Consider the following 9,372-nt stretch of genomic DNA (forward strand, 5'->3'; position numbering starts at 1 on the left):
AGGAAATATCCAGTAATTTCAATCATAAGTATATACCCACAAGAAGTACAAACACATTTTTAAACCAATGCATATACATGATTTTTATAGAATTACTATTCACCACAGTGAAAAGGAGGAACAACTCAAATGCCTATCAACTGATGAATCAATAAACAAAATGTGATCTACCCATATAATGGGATTTTGTTCAACCATGAAAAAGAACGAAGCGCTGACACAGGCTACTACTTGGATACACCTTGAGCATATCATGCTCTGTGGAAAAAGGCAGACACATAATGCTACATATTATAGGATTCCATTTATATGAGGTGTCCAGAATGAGAAAATCTTTAGAGATCAAAAGCAGATTAGTGGTTGCCAGTATTTTAGGCAATAGGAGAATGGGGAGTCACTCCTTCATAGGTATAAGATTTCCATTTAGGCTGGGAGTGGTGGCTCGTACCTGTAATCCCAGCACTTTGAGAGGTTGAGGTGGGAGGATCACTTGAGCCCAGGGGGTCAAGACCAGCCTGGGCAACGTGGTAAAACCCCATCTCTACAAAAATTTTACAAATTAGCCAGGGGTGGTGGCTCATTCCTGTAGTCCCAGATACTTGGGAGGCCAAGGGGGGAGAATCACTTGAGCCCAGGAGGTCGAGGCTGCAGTGAGCCATGATCATGCCACTGCATTGCAGCCTGGGTGACAGTGAGACCCTGCCTCCAAAACAAAACCAAAAAAAAAAAAAAAAAAAAAAAAAGGAGAGGATGGTTACACATTATGATGATGAGTGTACCAAATGCCACTAAAATATATACTTTAAAATGGTAAAAATTCTAAATTTTATGTGTTTTGTTAAATGCTATATGTTTTGGGCTGGGCACGATGGCTCACGCCTGTAATCCCAGCACTTTGGGAGGCCGAGGCGGGTGGATCACGAGGTCAGGAGATCGAGACCATCCTGGCTAACACAGTGAAACCCCGTCTCTACTAAAAATACAAAAAAATTAGCTGGGCGTGGTGGCGGGCGCCTGTAGTCCCAGCTACCCAGGAGGCTGAGGCAGGAAAATGGCATGAACCCGGGAGGCGGAGCTTGCAGTGAGCCAAGATCACACCACTGCACTCCAGCCTGGGTGACAGAGCAAGACTCTGTCTCAAAAAAAAAAAAAAAAAAAAAAAAGCTATATGTTTTGTTAATTGGGTACCACAATTTTAAAATTGGACAGTTAAAAAAAAAAGGTAGAAAGCAGGCTTTTGAAGTACAGACAAATTTATTTTTTAGCAATCTTGGTTCCCACAGTGGAGTTTTCAGTTGAATCTAAAAATGTAAAGTATATTTTGTTCTGATTATACTTAATAATGCAGGTGGGCAACTAATAACAATAAACATGTGTTTCTTAAAGTGGTAATAAATATCTCTATGAGAAAAACAATAATCAGGGGAAAAAATTGGAGGAGTGGGAGAAAAACATCCCTGCCAATTTGGGAGCCAAAAATTAGCATCATGGATTCCAAGGCTATAGAATTTTAAAGCAGGAAATGTGAGTTCTTATGACTTCTCTGGTAATTCCTTTAACCCTCTTGATTCTTTACCAAATATGGATTATTTCATGCCTGGTAGCAAAAGTTCAACATATTGGCATCTACTTAGTGTTAGATACTTTCATAGTAATATATCAGTTAAATTTCACACACACACAAAGCTGTTGGGGCCTGTGTTTACTTTGTAACCATAAATTGATCACATATATATATAAGAAAACTGTAAAATATATTTTTTATTATTTCAATGGTTTTTGGGGGTACAGATGGTTTTTGGTTACATAGATAAATTCTTTAGTGGTGATTTCTGAGATTTTGGTGTTTCCCTCACCCAAGCAGTGTACACTGTACCCAAGGAGTCGTCTTTTATCCCTCACTTCCTACCACCCTTCCTCCCAAGTTCCTAAAGTCCGTTATATCATTATTGTGCCTTTGTGTCCTCATAGCTTAGCTCCTACTATAAGTGAGAACATATGATATTTGGCTTTTCATTCGTGAGTTACTTCATTTAGAATAATGGCCTCCAACTCCATCCAAATTGCTGGAAACGCCATTATTTTGTTCCTCTTTATGGCTGAGTAGTATTCCATGGTGTATATATACCACATTTTCTTCATCCACTCCTTGATTGATGGGCATTTAAGTTGGTTTCGTATTTTTGGAATTGTGAACTGTGCTGCTATAAACATGCATGCGCATGTGTCTTTTTGATATAATGACTTTTTTCCTCTGGGTAGTTACCCAGGAGTGGGATTGCTGGATTGATTGGTAGGTCTACTTTTAGTTCTTTAAGGAATCTCCTTACTAAAAACTGTAAAATGATTAAAATGGCAATCAAATATGACTTCTATCATTTAAGTCAGGCTGAGATAAGCTATGATGGGTTTTTCTTCATCTTGAATGAATGTGGATATACTTTTTCTAATAGTTTGACATTTTTAGTCATGTTTCAGTAAAAGCTTATGAATCCTGGTTTGTTTTCATCAACGCATTGAATTCCCTGCCTTTGCAGCTGTGAAGACAAAGGCTAGAGGATAATTCAGTAGAATGTTGGATAAATGGTTGAACTAGGAGACAGAAACATAGATGAAATGATCATTAACCTTCCAATACCAGAAAGAATCTGTTTTTCTAAGTATTATATCTATATTTTTATTGAAATAGATTACAAATATGGTTCAACAGTTCAAGGACATGATTTTTCCAAACTAGATCAGTAAATTTTTTGAAAATTTAGAATAAAAAATGATATGAATAAAGTTGGGGAAAGGATTTGGAGGTTTATAAATGGCTGGATATTAATCTTTCACTTAAAATATTCAAGTCTGGAGAACATTCCTTGTGGTTATAACTAGTAGAGTCAAATTTTTCTTTTAAAAAGTAGAAGAGGCTTAATTTTCTCAACTTTTTTTTTTTTTAGCATTTTATGCAATGAGATACTTTCCACACCAGATGTTTCCCTGGCTCTGTTTTTATTTGATTTCCATCACCTATGCTTCCTTGAAAGCACCAGAGGCTCACAAGCTGGCAATACTCCATCATGAACTAAAATTTGGTCTTGTGCCTATGCTACCTCAATCCTGACATCTCACTCAAAGGACAGTGCCTAGTCCAAGGTTTCTGAACTCAGCCAAAATACGTATTTATAAAGAATTGAAAATGTTCCAGCAACTCAGCTCAGAACAGTTGATTTGGAAAATATATTTATGGAGAAAAACTACAAAAAGCTCCCTGAAATGGTATTGGTCCTACTAGACTAAATTCTAATACAGCCACAGTCTTTCACATCATTTGGGGCAGGGGAGGTCAATGTTGTATAAAAATATTGTCACTCTAGTCCATTAAAATAGTTCCATAAAGATATTCCAATAAGTTTTAAAACTATACATTTCATGACCTCTACTAAGGCCATGGAAACCTTGAACTGTATAGCAGGTGTAAATTTTGCTCTTCAATGTCAGGCATAAGCAATGAAGCATTGTTTTAATGTTCTTGGTCATACTTTGCTATGAATTTAAAGAAATTTGCCTAAAAGGGGGAACGTCTACATTCAGCCACAGATGTTGACAAAGTGAGCCTGAGAAGGAGAAGGTTTCAACAACTTTGTCCCCATTCCTGCAAAGTGAAGAAGAGAGAGGATGTAGGTTAAATGTAATGGTATGGTCTAAATCAAGCTTATTCAAACCGCAGCCCATGGGCTGCATGTGGCCCAGGACAGCTTTGAATGTGGCCCAACACAAACTCATAAACTTTCTTAAAACATTGTGAGATTTTTTTGTATTTGTTTTTAGATCATCAGCCATCTTTAGTGTTAGTGTATTTTATGTGTGGCCCAAGACAATGCTTCTTCTCCCAATGTTGTTCAGGAAGCCAAAAGATTGGACACTCTGGGTCTAAATGTTTATTTTCCTCTAAAATGCCTACGTTGAAATCTAATCCCAAGGTAATGGAATTAGGATGTGAGGTATTTGGGAGGGTGGTTAGGTCATGAGGGTGGGGCCTCATGAATGGGATCAGTGCCCTTATAAAGGGAACCCAGAGAGTTCCCTTGCCCCTTCCACCATGCGAGGACACAGCAAGAAGGCGCCGTCTATGAACCAGGAAGCAGGTCCTCACCAGACATCGAATCTGCCATGCCTTGATTTGGACTCAGCCTCATAAACCGTGATCAATCAGTGTCTGCTGGTTATAAGTCACACAGTCTGTGGTTTCGTGCTGTAGCAGCCCGAATGGACTAACACCTGTAATCGTGCTCCCTGCAAGTAGAACCAGAAATACATCTCTATTCTGACTTATTAGGCCTGTGTCTATATACTATGTCTTGATAACCAGACCCACAGTTTTGTAGGTCAACATCCAAGCACAGAAATGGTATCTGTTTCAGTGCCAATCATATGATGACAGGAGGTAGATGTGTAAGAATCAAGCCAGCTGCAGTTCCATCAGAGTTAAAGGACTTTATAATATAACATACTTTTGTAATTTTCTTCTCTGAATTGAATTTTATCAAAAATATGTTGCATTACCTCAGACATTTCAGGATCAAACTTTCTACAAAAGGATATTTATTTAAAGCAAATAAAAATCCTTGTGAAATATAAAACCCAAGAGGACCGTGCATAAATCATAAATCAGTTCATCAGAGAGAAATTCTCAAGTGTTGTGTGTTTTGTGTTTTAATGAGAATCCCTCTCTCATCTACTGGCTTGTGCTCTTAAATAGGAAAATAAAATCTTACACTTTTAAAATAATATGGAATAACCACTCCATGCATAGAAATTGTTCTCAAATTCCACTTTAATTAAAAGGGAAATACTGATGTTAAACTTTAAAATAATTTGAACACTTCTTTTGATGATCTGCTGAATATATCACTCATCATAAGCACCTTTGTACTGATTTTCAAAATTTATTATACTGTGTTAATTTCATGGAGGCTGTAAGTATTTGGTATGGTGCAAAGATATTTAATGGTTCTTATGGATACTCCTAATGTCAGGTAAAAATCAGGAAGCACCTACACACATACACACGTGCACACACACACGTTGACGTTTTTTCATTCCCTGAGAGATCATAGAGTCTAGATTTAATGTTGGAAAATGAAATTCTCCTTCAACATTCGGTCTAATTCATATTCTGTCATTTATGAGGGATAATTACTGCCAGGGAATTGTCACCACGGTGTCTTAACTACATCATTCCGTGAGTGCTATGTGCTCAGATGTTTCAAGAAAGCCCATAAAATCACCACTGACTTCAAGTTTGAGATGCCTTCAGATATCCAGTGAGACCTGATAGTGTTTAACCTTTCAGAAAAGCCATATATGGAGACTAGGGAAACTCTGGCTTGATGACAGTAGCTCAAGGGCAGCTATTATGAGTGATAGTCGAGCACAGAGGAAAAAATGAGCCATCAGAGGGATAGCAAGAAGAGTTAGAATGGAAGATGAAGATCCGTGGGACATAAAATAGGTGACACCATTTAAAAAGTCAGAAAAACCCTGTGTAGTGGCTTACGTCTGGGAGGGCAAGGTTGGAGGATCTCTTGAGGCAAGGAATTTAAGACCAGCCTCGGCAACATAGTGAGACCCTGTTGATACAAGACATTTTAAAAATTATCTGGGTGTGGTGGTGCACACCTGCAGTCCCAGCTACTCAGGAGGTTGAAGTGGAAGGATTGCTTTAGCCAAGCCCAGGAGGTTGAGGCTGCACTTTGCTATGATGGTGCCAATGCACTCTGGCCTGGGCAACAGAGTAAGATTCCATTTCTAAAAAAAAAAAAAAAGTCAGAAGAGGAGTCAGAGCTATCCCAGCAACATGAGAAGGTCCTATCTCTTAAAAATAGGAAGTGAGCAAAGAAGAGGGTTAAACCACAACAAACATTGTGTAAATACATGCTGAATACAGGGTATGGCATATTAATTACAGTGAATTGAACCCATAGATAAAGTGTGCACAGACATTCTTCCCTGATGCCACCACGGTGTCTATCACAGCATGAAGTCCTAACTCCTAACAAGAAGGTATGTATGATTCACGAGAGAAATCAAGGATAAAGACAGGTTGTAGAAAAAAAGGTGAAGGATGAGTGAATGTAGCACGTGATTCAGGTGGATTTAAGAAATTCGTTGGCCGGGCACGGTGGCTCACGCCTGTAATCCCAGCACTTTGGGAGGCCGAGGTGGGCGTATCACGAGGTCAGGACTTCGAGACCAGCCTGGCCAACATGGCAAAACCCCGTCTCTACTAAAAGTACGAAAATTAGCCAGGCGTGGTGGCAGGCACCTGTAATCCCAGCTACTCAGGAGGCTGAGGCAGGAGAATCAAGCGCTTGAGCCCAGGAGGCGGAGGTTGCAGTGAGCCGAGATCACACCACTGCACTCCAGCCTGGGTGACAAAGAGCGAGCCTCCGTCTCAAAAAAAAAAAAAAGAAATTTGTTGTTGCTGTTATTGCATTTTTGTATTTTGAGTTGTTAGGACTGTTGATTCTCTTTGTAAATTGAAGATATTACTTAGGGATATTTATACATAGAGGAGACGAACAGAAACAAAGGTCCAGCACAGTGTCTATCGCAGCATTAATTCCTACTTCCTAACAAGGAGACCTGTACTATTCAGGAGAGAAGTCAAGGATAAAGACAGGTTGTGGGAAAAAGGTGAAGGATGACTGAACGTAGCACGTGATTCAGGTGGATTTGAGAAATTTGTTGTTGCTGTCAGTGTATTTTGAGTTGTCAGGACTACTGATTCTGTTTGTAAAGGGAAGATATTACTTGGGGATATTTATACATAAAAGAGAAGAACAGAAACAAATGATGGAATAAGGATGAAAATAGAAAGAATGCAGGGAGTCAAAAACCGTGCCAAGGGAACAGAAAGCCTAATTTCATCCAACAGCTTTTCTTTTTGAAACAGAGTGTCACTGTCGCCCAGGCTGGAGTGCAGTGGGGCGATCTCGGCTCACTGCAACCTCTGCCTCCCAAACTCAATCGATTCTCTGCCTCAGCCTCCTGAGTAGCTGGGATTACAAGCGCATGCCACGATGCCCGCATAATTTTTGTATTTTTAGTAGAGGCAGGATTTTGTTGTGTTGGCCAGGCTGGTCTTGAACTCCTGGCCTCAAGTGATTCACCCACCTCGGCCTCCCAAAGTGCTGGAATTACAGGCATGAGCCACCATGCCTGGCCTCATCCAACAGCTTTTATCAAATAATGTGTAGTAGAGTTTATTCTTTCCTTTTACTCTGGCGTCAAATGAAAATTTTTTAGTTTTTGTTTTTTTTCCAAGATAGAGTCTCTCTCTGTCACCCAAGCTAGAGTTCAGTGGAATGATCATAGCTCACTGCTGCCTAAACTTCCTGGGGCTCAGGTGATCCTCCCACCTCAGCCTCCTGAGTACCTGGCACTACAGGTGCATGCCACCATACTGGGCTAATTTTTCTATTTTTAGTAGAAATAGGGTCTCACTATATTGCCCAGGCTGGTCTCAAACTCCTGGGCTCAAGAGATCCTCACCCCTGGGCCTCCCAAGATGCTGAAATCACAGGCATAAGCCACCACATCCAGGTGAAAATTCTTGAATGTCGTGACAGCAACATTGGATTCTCACTCTCAGCCTTTGCCAAATGACCCCATGTGTAGGATAGGGAGGCTGTGTCCAACTACTTGATTGAAATACAAGTAACTTAAGAGGATTTTGTTAATTTAATTGATAAGACTCTTTGGAATTTCAGTTCTCGAAATCAATGCAGAAATGCAAATTACGTTGTAGAAAATTATCTGCCATTATGCTAAATCATATGGCATTATATTTATGACCAGAGTTTTCTGTAAGGATCAACAGTAATCATGTTTACTTAATCCTTCATTCTGAGCAAGAAGTTTCCTACAATTTAAGTTTCTGTGGGCAAAGAAAACATTTGCTGGTGGATTAAAAGAATCTGTCAGTTTAATGTATAGGGGACGTTATAATTGAGACCAAAATATTAAGGAGCATATATATGTTAGCTGAACCTCTTATATGATACTATATGTCAGAGTTTATTTTATGGAGAAATAATTCATCAGAAAATGTCTTGTTTTATAAACTAAGGTTCATTTATTATTTTAAAAGGTAAATTAAAATGATTAAATTTTGGTGAGAATGACCAAAGATATAAAATAAGTGAAATGATATAGCACAAATAAAAAATTGATAATTTCATTGGTGTCTACCTATAAAAATGGGTGTACTATGTATCCCTATTCATATAAATTAAGTTGTTTTTTGTTGGGGTTTTCTTTTTGCGGTTTTTTTTTTTTTTTTTCTTGAGACAGAGTCTCACTCTGTCGCCCAGGCTGGAGTTCAATGGCATAATCTCTGCTCACTGCAACCTCCACCTCCCAGTTCAAGCGATTATCCTGCCTCAGCTTCCTGAGTAGCTGGAATACAGGTGCGCGCCACCACGCCTAGCTAATTTTTGTATTTTTAGTAGAGACAGGGTTTACCATGTTGGCCAGGCTGGTCTCAAACTTCAGACCTCAAGTGATCCGCCCACCTCAGACTCCCATAATCACGCTTATGACTTACAGGCGTAAGCCATAAATTAAGTATAATTTGAACTGGCAACATCTACCCCCTTTTTTTTTTTAGATGTATTCATCATTAAATGGATTAATACCAGTTTATTTTATAGATGAAAGCAAACAAAAATAGGAAGTGTTTAGTGAACCTGGTAAATAAACCTTGAATATTTTTCTTTTTAATTGAGGTATTTTCTCTTTCTTCATGTCATTAGGGAAATTCTCGATTCAAACAGAAGAAATCTATTTGTCAAAGGTATTGCAATCATACCTTAAATTCTTTGGGCAACAGAGAGTTGAAGGAGACTGTATTAGTCCGTTTTCATGCTGCTGATAAAGACATACCAGAGACTGGGAAGAAAAAGAGGTTTCATTGGCCTTACAGTGCCACATGGCTGGGGAGTCCTCAGAATCATGGTGGAAGGTGAAAGGCACTTCTTAAATGGTGGCAGCAAGAGAAAATGAGGAAGAAGCAAAAGTGGAAACCCCTGATAAACCCATCAGATCTCGTGAGACTTATTCACTATTATGAAACTAGCACTGGAAAGACTAGCACCCGTAATTCAATTACTTCCCCCTGGGTCCCTTCTGCAACACGTGGGAATTCTGGGAGATACAATTTGAGTTGAGATTTCACTGGGGACACAGCCAAACCATATCAGAGACCAAAAATTCTCCTTAAATTCACCTCCAATTTTAGTTTGGAATTTCAGGAAGGTGGTTGGTTGTGTTTCATTCTCTGATGTTGTAGGCTTAGTAGCTTCTTCATTATTATAGCCTGGG

General features: G+C 39.2%; 1 long non-coding RNA gene across 1 annotated transcript; it reads right to left on the reverse strand.

Moving 5' to 3' along the window:
* Positions 1 to 2,647: 2,647 nt before the first annotated feature.
* On the reverse strand, positions 2,648 to 9,037 carry LOC129476037 (uncharacterized). The gene is made up of 3 exons (XR_008654877.1): positions 8,973 to 9,037; positions 5,668 to 5,796; positions 2,648 to 3,640 (listed from the first exon to the last, which is right to left on the reverse strand). It is a non-coding gene; the product is annotated as an uncharacterized lncRNA (long non-coding RNA).
* Positions 9,038 to 9,372: the final 335 nt, after the last annotated feature.

Source organism: Symphalangus syndactylus, chromosome X (assembly GCF_028878055.3).
Source record: "Symphalangus syndactylus isolate Jambi chromosome X, NHGRI_mSymSyn1-v2.1_pri, whole genome shotgun sequence".
NCBI classification, from domain to species: Eukaryota; Metazoa; Chordata; class Mammalia; order Primates; family Hylobatidae; genus Symphalangus; species Symphalangus syndactylus.